We start from the raw sequence: 13,261 nt of genomic DNA, 5'->3' as shown, positions 1-13,261 counted from the left end.
ACATTCAAAATCTTACTCTTTGCGACGAATACATGTTCAAAAATTCGTACTTTCCCGTACCGATCTTTTGCAATGGTTTACAAAATAGACTGCACTTGTCCTTACACATGAAAGTTAAATCTCTACGGTTACTGCAAACAAGTCATGGACAATGTCTAGGTTTCAGTTTAACGAAAAGCGACCATAGCTTTTATTTCAAAACGTCTCATATTGGTCATCTCAACTGACTGTATGGTCATATAGAAGCAGTATTGGTTTGGTCAATATCGTGCAAGCTTTAATCTATTCATCTTTGCCGATGTGTTCTTTCCCGAAATTAAAGAACGGTATTAACCCACAACTATCCTTTTTAGAATTATTTAACGTCATGTCATGTCTTGAACAAGGTTATTCACGTTTTACATGTTACTTAAAGACAAATTCGCAGTGTTCATGGCCCAATCTAGCTCATTATTAAACGATAGTGTTATATTTGCCGCACGTTTTATAAATATTACATTTAAATAATGCCGATATCGTCAATGCGCACAATTCAGTTGAACGCAAATTAAATCGTTTTTTCAAACGCAAAAAGTCCACTTTAATTAAAGAGTTCATCAATTACATGTAAAGAGTACATTGCGAAGTCAACTGTGGACGCTCTGTCCATCTAAGTTTAAATGTACATGTACCTGAGTTTTCGGAGGCATATATAGAGTTCCTCGATGAACGTATGCATTATATTTCATGTTCGTCTGCGCACGACTGCAATGAAATGAAGAGGATACAACTGTATATAAAGCATCCCTAAAGTAGGGGCATACGCATATTTTTCGATCGTTCCGCTTCAATGAATTTTCAGTTAGCTATTGCGTTTTGATTATATGGCCTTTTCTATAAAAAAAATCATGTTAGTGATCTCATGAATTTTCGATCCGAAATGGATGATAATTTTTCGCAGTATCTTTATTGGTTGAAATGCTCTTTTTTTGAGATAAGTAATTTTGAGTGAGTCATTACACTTTTATTACAGACATATCATTTTCCGTAGCAAATATATGTACCTAATAAGCCTTTTTAAAGGCGTTTCAGTCTGCTGATATTTCTGGTAGTTTCTTCTCTTTTATAGTTGATAGGCTTATATTCTTTTTCCATGTTTTTACTCTCACCATCGATTTACAAAACGCATTAACGTGATATTTTTATCATTGCACAGGGTTAGCGTTCGGGACAGCCTTTTCTTAGCCATGCGTGTCCGTCGTCCGTTTACTGCTCATTCAAACCGGACAATTATTCTGGGCATATTTTAAATATTTTTCTTACGAATTAATAATTTCAAATTGTATCAAATCGTTCAGGGCCGCTGCATATATTGGTCACACGAGTGATTTTAATAATCAAAATTGTTAAAACCGCAATACCCATGGCTTTTATATTTGGTGTGTATCATCGAACATTGGTTCTTTACTAAATTTGTTTAAAAAGTGTCATTGGGCCGTAACTGGCCACGCCAAAGCGGTCAGATAATTTACATATAATTATATATTGCATGCATGTAAACATCGTCTACGAATCCTTAAGTTAGGGGGATTTAATATTTGTTGTGTACCATCGTACGTCTACTACGTTTGATCAAAGCATGCAAATGAAGTCAAAACTAGCTACACCCTATGGGGGTCATAGATTTTATATAGAACTATAGGCGCAAGGGTCTGTGTTGTTATATCTAGTGTGTAACATCGTTTAGTGGCCTTTTGCTTTTTTTCACATCAGGCATATGTGATCAAAATTGTCAACGCCCCAGAGGTCACATGATTTATAAAAAAACGTATTTGAACTAACTTACAAAATCTCTGAAACCACAAGCCCAAGAGCCTAGCTAGTTGTCCTGTACAAACTGTCTTAAGACTTTGTCAGTGGTGTTGACTATTGCCATTCCTAACGGGTCATATAATTTATATAGACTTATGTAGCCTAATAAGTTAACCAATATTATCACGATATATTCACATATTTTTTATTTTGTATGTGACATAAACAAGTGGTTCTTTATATATCTTATATTCAAATGATGACTTTTGGTTCACATAATTCAAATTTGGTATGCAACATCAGATTGTGATCCTCTTCCAAGATAGTTTAAATAAAAATTGGGTTCGAAACTGGCCAAGTCCCAGTGCATAGGTGAGCGATCTAACGCCATCATGTCTATCTTATTTTCATTTGCAGTAACGCTTGTGTTTGTTTTTCGAGATGCACGCCATGCAAATGAGTCAAGATCCGGACGCTAGCAGAACACTATTACTTGTAATACCCCCTCACTGGTTCATCGAAGATATAGTCCTTTATGTAATTTTATATTGTAATAATTATAAATAGTTTGTGTACCATAAACTGTTAATTACACAGTATGTGTTTCTAATGAATATTGTGTTGCTACAATATGTAATGTCACAATAAATACGCCATTTTGCATATGGAGAGCAGTGTTTGCTGGGTTATTTTGTTGGTAATAATAAATCAAATGAAATAGTACGGTACTGGTTCACCAACTTTATATTGCTTACGAAAAAAGCCCGACATAAGGGCAATTATTAGTGCTGCGAGAGTGCTTTTCATCCAATATTTCATCGTGTCATCTGATCACATCTTTGCGTGATACTGACAGCATAAACCTGTATCTCATTTACAATATCCGTCGAAGCAGGATATGTTATGATTTATTCAAAAGTTAATATGTTCAAAGTTAAGGTATGACTAAATTATTAACACATTGTTTTCTAAGCATAATCACGTGTATGTTTTAATGTTTGAGAAAATAATGACAACTGAAAGGAAAACAAATAAAAAATGGCGGTTCAGATAACATCTCGAAATTCCACCGCGACAAGAATGACTTATGCCCTTAACAGTGCGGTGGGTTGTTTGGCTCATGTTCATGCCCCCTTCATATTGCTTGTTATAAACATTTGAGGCAATTTTCAGGAATGTCCTTTATATTGCGAATTATATAAAGAACGGACATAAGGATGTAGGCTTAACATTCAGCCTTCAAGTGTAGCCTTGATGGCGTGATGGGTCAACGCCTTCTGCACAATTATGACCTAAACATAAGAAGCAAGTTTTATGGAAAGCGGGAATGAAAATATTGGAGACAGGCAAACGGACACACTTATTACACCTACCCTCTGGTCGAAAGCGTACCAGCGTACATTTATTGAGAAACTATTGAATTGGACATGAAAACCAACTAATTATTACTATAAACATATAAAGATAATACGAAGATACCCACGATCAGACAATAAGTGACATGTTTAATAGCGTGTATTGTAGATTAATATATACATGTATAATAACACTGTTAGAAAATAATAGACTCATGTATAAATAAGTATAACATCAACATCAAATTTAACTGGTATGATACATTTCAGAAACTTCCTTGTGGGGCAGTCAAAATATATTATAATTCGGCTTTGTTTTGCACCAGTTTTCTTTTTTTGTTACGTACACATCAGTGTTCCGCTCACGATGTTTTTCTGTGCAGAAAACATTCTCAAAGCCTCGTTGTAACACATGTCAAGCATTCGACGCTGAAAGTTTACTGCGAATGCAATGGCCGCTTTGGTAGTAAAATTCCTGTTACTGGTCTGTCATATATTCCAACCTCTGTTTTAAGCGCGTCACAAAAAGAATTGAAAACATCAACTGATCGAACAATCGATGTAGAGCGAATATCAAGTTTCTGTACAAAGTCATTAAAGGTTGTATTCATCCTGTCTGCAATAAATTTATCATCAGTTCCGAACTGCTGTTTATATAATTTCAGCTCACAGAACAAGACAGACTTACTGACTGAATTCCCCGGCATAAAATCTTGAGATGAAGTTGATGCTAAAATAGCCGATTTTATCTCTCGCTTTTGCAGCATTTTTTGCTTTTCATCCAGGATTGTTCTTGCTAAAGATGCCATGGACCTTACCAATGTTTTCCGTTTAAGAACCGGTGTGTCCTTTATTAGCTGTGTGATAAGATCGTTAAAATCATACTCATGAACGTTTCTGTTGTTGACAAGAAACACTTTAGGGTATATGATCCCTGTCTCCATAAGCTCTGTAATTGTATTTTCTCGTAGATTATTAATCATATCTGCTTTTGTTAGTCTGCAACCAGAATCAGTCAAATCGTTTTCGATATCAAAATCTATTTTAGACTTTACAAAATAAAACTTCCTTTCGAGATGACACATTTCATTAGCTAACCATGCGTCGTTTTCTATAAATCGGGTCGCCGAGATCAGAATGAAAAAGTCGTATTTTTTTAATATCAATGCATTTTAAAAAAGATTCTTTTGGGGATCGTGGAGTCCCAACACCAGACAGATCTTAAAACACAAGGTTATGATTGTCAGGGTGCGGATACTGCTGAATTGTTGTTGTTGTTTCGCTGCTTCCAGTCGCTGCATAAAATGTATCGCCTGATCGAAATCCTCTGATTGCATTGATGAACGAAGATTTTCCTGTCCCAGATTATCCTAGCACGGCTTCATTTATTTGAATTTCCGTCCACTTATTTAAATCAAGATTGATATACTCACTAAGATTAACAACTCCACTTTTACGTACAGATTCTTCAAAATCTCGTAAATACTCTGTAAAATCGGAAACACATTTGCAAGATTGTTATTTTGTATTTTTAAAACAAAAGTTTATAAAAAAGACGTCTGATAACGTAATATTATATATAATTGTATATATAGAGAGTTGTCATTTCGAACAGTAATTGAATGAACGAGTTCCGGAAAGGTAGGCAAAAGCCTTCGCGAGTTTAATCAAATATATATTGACAATAACTCGTGTTAGATCAATTTTATCAAATGTTTTTTTAAACGAAAGACAAGAAACATGGCAGTGCAAAGTGTTATTAATTTGTTACCTAAAAATTAAGTAATTTGGTTATCACAAGCCAGTTTGCATGTATGCTACTTTCGCATAAAGATTTCCGCCCAATACCTTTATCTAATTTTCGGTCGATTTTTTAGCAACAGTGACATTGATCTGACTGACCATAATGCAAACACAAGCTAGGTTCGCAAGTGCGCTTCCTTCACACAACTTCTCAGTACAAAATATCCAATGGATGGATTCCATCCTAATAAAATTTACTAAGTGGAAACACATTTCGTTATTGTTTAAAGGTTACTTTCAACGGGCTGGTCCAGAATACAATACCGATATAGATGGATAGATTTATTTCGGCATAGGACGCATATACACAGTTCACAACATAACATAGAATAAAATAAAATAATAAGCAATTATTAAAACTATATCATGTACAATAAACTATGGTATGCTCACCAAACCAAGGATAACACACAATGAACAATCCCTTATTTCAATTGTGGTCCTTATTATTGGTGGCATGACAAAAAGAGGCAGACCATAAACATTTCTATGTTGGCCTTAAACATAACTATGTTCATAGTAAAAAAAATATTTAATGAAATAAAAAATATATATCACCGTTCAAAAGAGATCAAACTAATTATCACAGTAGTGTTCAGAAAATATGACAGGAGTTGGAGACTAAGATCAATTGATAATGTTATCACTTATTGCAACGTATAGATATTTTGACAGTTGTAATTTGATAAAATGAGGTATCATGAAGTATCTAAATTAAATATATTGCTAAAATGTATGTTATGAAGTATGAACTAATAATTATTAAAAGTAAAAAAACCTAAGCCGAAGTTAATATCTGCTTATTAAAAGTGAAAAGATACACATATATAAAAATGTAAATATTATTCATTAAATTACTTTTAATGGCAACTTTAAAGCCTTCTAACCTGTTGACCTCTGTGAGTGACTCAGGTAAAGAGTTCCAGAGTTTAATGCTATTAAAAAAAAGGATTTGGAACCATGACATTTGACCTTGGATAAACAATACCCACCCTTTTTACTAATCCTAGTGATATTATTATGCATAGAATCTTGGGAAACAAAGTGTTCACTCAAGTAATCTGGAAAAAGGCCATTTCTTATTTTGAAGACATGACATACCAGTATTTGATTTACTCTCATGTGAACTGGTAGCCAGTTGAGGGACATACAGTGAGATTGGTCAATATGAACTATAGAATCAAGGTCAACAACAAACCTAATTATCTTATTTTGACAGGTTTGTAACTTATTTCTTAAAGACTGAGTTATACTATTGTACTAAACAGAACAAGCATAATCATAATGACACTGGATCAGTGACATTACAAGAAGTTTATTCGTATGCAAAGTAAGGAACTCTTTCTCACGATAAAGGAATTTTAACCTAGAATTGGCCTTTTTCAAAAGAGACTCATCCATTGAGCAGAAAGACAGATTTTGGTCAAGGGTAATTCTAAGATACTTAACGGATGATGTAGAAGAAATGGGTGTACCATTACAAGATATATCAATGCTAGATTATGACATAAGTTTTTGCTTAGACCAAAACACAATTCACTCAGTTTTACCTAAGTGCAATGACAACTTATTGTCGATCAACCATTGGCTAACCAAGTTCATATCATCTGTTAGTGCCTTTTCAACATCAAGTACACTTTTACCAGAAACAAGGATTCCACAATCATCAGCATATAATAACAATTTATTTTTAACCACAGCTGACATATCATTCACGTAAACTAGAAAAGGAAGGGGTCCAAGGATTGGGCCTTGGGGTACACCACAGGTTATACTGGCCTTAAAAGAAAAGGTACCGGAAACATCAACAAGCCGGTTTCTATCAGACAAGTTTTATGAGAAGAATTGAGTGGTCGACTGTATCAATCGCCTTCTGTAAATCTAACATAACCATGCCAACAATATTAACTTTATCATGTTCATACCTGATAAAATATGTTAGGTGAAATAAACAAGTATTAGTGGAGAAGCCACTTATAAAACCTGACTGAAGTTTATACAATAATTTATTATCTTTAAAATAAGATTTAACCTGGTCATAAACTACCTTTTCAAGGATTTAGAAATAACATGTTATGGACACAGACCGGTAATTACCTACAGACAATTTGTCATCCTTTTTATAGAGGGGAACAACTCTTGCCGTCTTAAGATCATCGGGGACTTGACCTTGTATGAGGGACAAACTAATGATGTGAGTTAAGGGACTAACACTAACAGAGGACCCGTCTTGACAAAACGCGAAGGTATGCCATCTAAGCCAGTAGCATTCTTTGTACCAAGTGAAGTTAAATATTTAAGAACTTTACTCTCAGTTACAATGAAAAAAGAATAACTTTAAGCATAAACACCCTTATTTGCATAAACATAATTAACAAAATTAACACCAAATTTGTGTACACTTTCAGGTAATTTTGCAACAAGTTTACATGCAATAGTTGTATAGAATTCATTAAATGTTTCAGCAATAAGATTCTTTTCAAAACAAATATTATTATCAATGTTTAACGAAATATTGGAACCAGATATTGCTGAACCTTTCTTGGAAGGCAAACCAAGATTTTTAAGAGTTTTCCATAAGGATGATGAATCTTCTTTATTTTGATCAAGTACATTTTTAAATAATTTTTTTTTAGCATTGTGAACAAGTAACTGAACTGTATTTCTAAGAGTCTTAAATATGTTATAATTATCTACACTTATATCCGTTTTATAATTGTAAAATGCCTTGTCTCTTTCATTCATAGCACTGAGAATGACTGAGTCTATCCAAGGTTCTGTTTTCTGCTTAATTCTAGTCTGTTTTACAGGAACTATGTTGTCTATCACAGATAAAAATAGATGTTTAAAAATACACCAAGCTTCATTAACACTATCACATAACAGAACTGGAGTCCAGTCAATGGCTAAAAGACTTGCCTGAAAATCTTCTGTGTTATAATTTTTTAAAGATCTTAAAGTAACATTGTTATGAGAACTAATAGGAATTTTACTAACTTTCCTAGTACAAAATATTAGACTATGATCACTAAAGGAAGTGTGGTTTACATTTTTTGCAAATCGTGCTGTGTTAATGACAGCTTTCACTTGCACAGCAGATGCTGGCTGACTGTTTATCATTAACCCAGAAGCCCTGATGTTGTTTTTGTAAACAATGCCCTGATCATTCTTAATTTCGTATAGTTGTTAACACATTAAATCTTAAGTATTTATTAAAGTCAAGCGTATGTACACATATTTTGAAAGCGTGACTTAAGATTGTTAGTTTCTTCTCGAAAGATACAACAACAAATGGGCTATTGTCCACTACGTGGTTTACATATTTAGTAACTAAAAAATTGTTAATTACGATCATAATATTATCACACAATGCTGAAAAGTGGTAACTTTCATAATATTGCTTTTTCTGTTTTATCAATAATGAATTTTATACGTAATTTTCATCACGAACACACATAAATCGTAGCGGCCATTCTTTGGGACAGTGGTTATCTGTCCTATTACTTTACTTTGTGGTAAACACGCGCAGAGAATCATATAGGGGTAGATTCAATATCGTGTTTCGTTCGAAAAAAATTCTTAATCTATAAGGAAACATTAATAAGCACAACGGCAACCGACAAATAGTTGCTTAGATCGGTCAGGGTAAATGTGCCTGTGTATTCCCGACTAAAATTACTCTTTACCTAATTTCATTATCATGGGATGTGTGTTTAAAACAAACTAGATAAATTGTGACACATGTTGTGATTGGTCAATAATCGTAATTATATTGTAGTATGGTGTTGTTTTTACAAATCAAATCGAATGTAACAGTCATTTTGCAATCTGCAAAAAAAGAGAGACATTGTTATGCATGTCCTGCAGGTTTACAGGAGTTTCGCTCCTCTGCATTTTTATAATGATTTAAGCGGGACAATTTAGCGATATTTTTGGAAATTTGGGATTAAATGTTCCGGAAAAAGTTACTTTTTTTCTTGTTAAACAGCCGAATGTCGTTGATAATTTTAAGAAAACAAATCACGTTGGCTTTCCCTATACGAAATATAATCAATATTAATTATATGCTTCTTTCGGAATTAAACTGTTAGAGTGTAAAATGTTGTAGGTATACACACATTTTGATAGCAACGTGTTGAATAAGCATTTATTCAATCGTTATGTTACATGCATGCACATTTAATATATTTTGAGCCGGCTGGTAGACCATTTGTCAGAGCACTGAAAATCTGACTTTTGCGGATTTAAACCCGTCCCGGGCCATCTTATGGGTGTGGGGAGTTTTAATAACTCTACGGCAATGATCAATACCTCTGATTTAAGTAGGGCAGCTGCAAGTTACTGGCCTTTGAAGATCTATTCATATCACGGGTAAATGAGCTAGCCCATGACAGATGAGAGCCAGTTGCCTGTTGTAGGATTGAACATCTGTTTGTGTAGGCAAATACCAATCAACCAATACAAGCAAACACAACTCCCAAGTTTTCCTATATTAAGTATTCAAGATACGATTTTAATGTGTTGTGTTATTTTCTTATCGACAGAAAGTTCTCGGAAAACGGGTAATTAACTAAACTGGTATTTAAATGTTTATTTTATAAACTTTGAAGTATGAACTTTCATATGAACACTTTTTAATCAACTTATCATGTTATATAATGAGTGTTACTTAATGGTTGATAGTTGTTTCGTAAACAATTGTATGCAAGCTTTTTAAACCGAGAATGTATTCTCATTCTGCGTGTTTTTAGGTATGCCGCATATACTTGGTAGCAACGGAAGATATATAGATAAGTAGGTACAATATTCCAAGGTGAAGGTCAGCGTCAAAGAAAACAAAGATTCAATATCCAATTACGCTTTGACTAAATTGTTACGCTGATCACTCAGGAAAAAATGCAGTTGTGTGTTCATTTCCATGTAAACATGTTAAAGGTAAGTTTTGCAAATGCTAGTGTGATGAACACTGATACATCGAGTGGTAGAATCCTATCTTATTTGACCATGGTCAACGACGTTTACTGCCAAAACGAAGAAACATGACTTATAATCAAAGGTCTCTTTTACCTTAACTTCTTCTATGTTAAATAGCCGCTTGCAATCTGAATTTAGCGTTACTATTATGTATCAGTTAACGATATTACACGAATAGTTCAGCTATGCAATCAGATGATTAGGTCTACGTAAAATAGTTGGTATGGTGTCCGCGTAGCAATTTGGAGGTCACGGTTTCAATTCTTTCTCGTGGAGAATATTTCAGACCTCCTCCATATACCCATTACTGATTCAATCAAAGGAACGGAATTTAAAGGGTTGCATTTAACCTTAAACATAAAAAGCGTTTGATTAAATCGAGCTTATTATAATAAATATGTTTGGCACATTACAAGTTCTAAAATGATCACACACTACCCAGGTCTAAAATGATCAGAAATTTTCAATGCCGAGGTATTTAATGATTTGAAATTTCCGGTTGATGAAGTCGACGGAGATGCCTGTATTAAATCATGTACTATTTTTTAACATATTTAGCACACTTCATCTCTCGAGAAATGAACTTCAAAGTTTAACTAGAATACTTACAGATTAAATCCAAAAACCATTTGCATCCAACTATTAATGTTCACTTTAGATTAACACACGCAATGAGTTTGTGTGTTCATACCGAACGTGATAAGAAATGCATCGAATAGTTAAAACCTCCGATCACCCGCGTAGTATTCTATTCCAAGCACGCTGAACATTTCTTATTAACATTTCCCCATATTTCTTTCGGACAGTTTCATCTATAATATACGTCGTCCCATTGTTTGGCTCACTAGCCGCATGTTGGAAGTGGAATACCATTGCTCGATCGGACTGCACGCGCTCTGCTTGTACTCCAATGGCGTCCCATGGCACGTCGTGGATCATCAGAGACCTCGCCTTCGAAGTCCGTGCGATGTATTTTGATCTTCGTGTATGAGACCAGATTTTAGGTTCATGCCTTGTCATCAGAAGTGTTGAAAGTCGTAATTTGTGTGCTATTGCCTTCTCTGAATAATTGTGTTCCCGTGAATTTGTCACAAAAAATGTATTGCGGAATAGAAAAGCCTCAGCCGGCGAGTTTGCAATGAGATCTGGCCATGTGTCGATATTTTCTACCCTTGGGACAATATATTCATCCAAATCTAAATTTACGATAAATTCTGAGTCCGCTTTGTTTTGATACAGGCAGTCTTGCAGTGCCGCAACCTGTCCAAAATAATGCACGTCCGTCACTGGAATAGACCACTGAACAACCTCAGTTATGTTTCTGCCAGAGTACATATCTAAAATAGTCTTAATACTTTGAGACGAAGAATGATTATATACACGAAATTTGTCTGCGCCAAGAATAAGGTTAAGTTCAATTCACTGCACAAGAGCATACGAATCATTAAAATTGTTGTGTAGAGGCATTAGACAAACGGTAAAGCGATGTTTGTATCGTTTTGGTATTTCTATGGATTTAACAAGAAGACCTTTGGAAATGAAACGGTCTGTTTCAACGAAAGATATAAAAGCAGGCTTCTTTTTCGATTTCGACGTGCATCGATATAAGACAGCAGAGTATCTGAAATGAAAATACATTTTATTAGTTGAAACAAGACTTAGATTCAAGAACTCGAGTACACGGATATCGTGTTAGTATAGATCCTACCATACATGTAAAACATTACTCGGACACTCAATGTTAACAATTGGACTAATGCATGCGTTAGAGGACGATCGGGATTGTTGTGTATGCGTTTATAAACAGTATAGAAAAACAGTTTCAAGCAGTTGTGTGCGCAACTGAAGCAGCTGTGCATGATTTATAACATACAGCTTTTTTTTGATAACGTGCTTTCTGTTAGCAACCGCAGTCAATAATAGATTGGGGATTATTTGCACACTTATAAACAGATTGTTTTCAATGAATTTACCGAATATTATGTTTGTAATTGTTCGCATGCCAGTGTCCACGTTATAACTTTTATTAAATTTACGCTAATCGTATTATATTTTGTTAAACATATTTCTTGCCCAAGAGCGAGTTTGCATCTGACTGCAATACTATTTAAAAGCAAGTATACTACAATTTTAATTGGAATTTAAAATGTGCGAACATTTAACACAATGTTTATAGATGAACAAAATATATCATATATTCAATATTTGTTTTGTGGTACATTGAATCGGAACCTTGATTGTCATGTAATATTTACCTCCGCCCATGCGTTTCGGGTAGTGTCCTGTACAATTCAATGCCACTTTCTTCTTTTGCAAGAAATGTCATGTTATCTGACGTATACCATATCTGACATACACCTCCGTTAAATCTTGAGTTCAGACCCACGATGATTATTATGTTGGACACTGGGTCGTAGAACGCCGAGAATTCAAATTTAGAATTCCGATGATCTATAGCAATCCAAGATGGTTCGCTAAGTATATCTCCACAAAACGTTGTAGTTGGCCAACACTCTCTGGGTGATGTCGTACTATTTCGCAACGTTTCGGGTACAATTCTTGTTATCGCGCCGCTATAAAAGTAATGAAGCGTGCACATAAATACCAGCTGAAATAGTATTACTCCAACGCATACGCAAAGAACAATCCGTTTCATGGTCTTAATTATGTATATTTCTTTATGTCCAATAGTGTATTGTAATCGCATTCAATTTAGAAATACCGTTCATGATAAAAAAATTAAGTGTAGTGAGTCGGTGTTGTTATCTAGATAAATAATGATATTCAGTTTATCCCGATTGCACTGCGTCTGTATCTGGGTCGTATATCCACAGTATGCTATTTGTCCTTTGATTATCTTTGACACAATCGCTGCTTGTAAGATAGAGTATGTTTGGTAGTCTTGCTGTAACGATAGTTTGTTTCATTATCAAAACTATAGATACAACGAATGAAGGCATGTGATATAATTGATATACGTGTGTATTTACTGCGGACAATAACTAATAATACACATGGTGTTGAATAAATGTATTTACCAATTTGTAGTGATATATTAATTGTTTTGCATATTTTGATGAAATGGTTATAATCTAACAATACGTTAATAACATCGGTGAAGTATAACACATACTGCTCTTTCTTGAAGTACAATTTCATACAAATAATTGTACTAACTACACGTAATCCTTCACTTACAACTGGTGAATGAACGAACCTTACACATAAAGATAAAAGTAAAAAATCAATTAAAAAATATATCAGCACGCAAAAGAAGGAACACTGATTACTACAACGTATAGCATAACTCTCGATAGCATGATCTCGGGTGTGCAAGT

General features: G+C 34.3%; 1 protein-coding gene and 1 long non-coding RNA gene across 4 annotated transcripts in view; both read right to left on the bottom strand.

Moving 5' to 3' along the window:
• The window catches only part of LOC127843666 (interferon-inducible GTPase 1-like), a 159,807-nt gene that overhangs the window by 16,167 nt on the left and 130,379 nt on the right, over window positions 1-13,261 (bottom strand). The gene's annotated exons all lie outside the window — the stretch shown is intronic.
• Window positions 5,219-12,759, bottom strand: LOC127843670 (uncharacterized). Its single transcript, XR_008032273.1, has 2 exons — window positions 12,179-12,759; window positions 5,219-11,544 (listed from the first exon to the last, which is right to left on the bottom strand). It is a non-coding gene; the product is annotated as an uncharacterized LOC127843670 (long non-coding RNA).

This window comes from Dreissena polymorpha, chromosome 9, assembly GCF_020536995.1.
Source record: "Dreissena polymorpha isolate Duluth1 chromosome 9, UMN_Dpol_1.0, whole genome shotgun sequence".
In the NCBI taxonomy this organism is placed as follows: domain Eukaryota; kingdom Metazoa; phylum Mollusca; class Bivalvia; order Myida; family Dreissenidae; genus Dreissena; species Dreissena polymorpha.
Note: the sequence above shows the minus strand (reverse complement) of the source record. Positions and strands in the feature narration are given on the sequence as shown.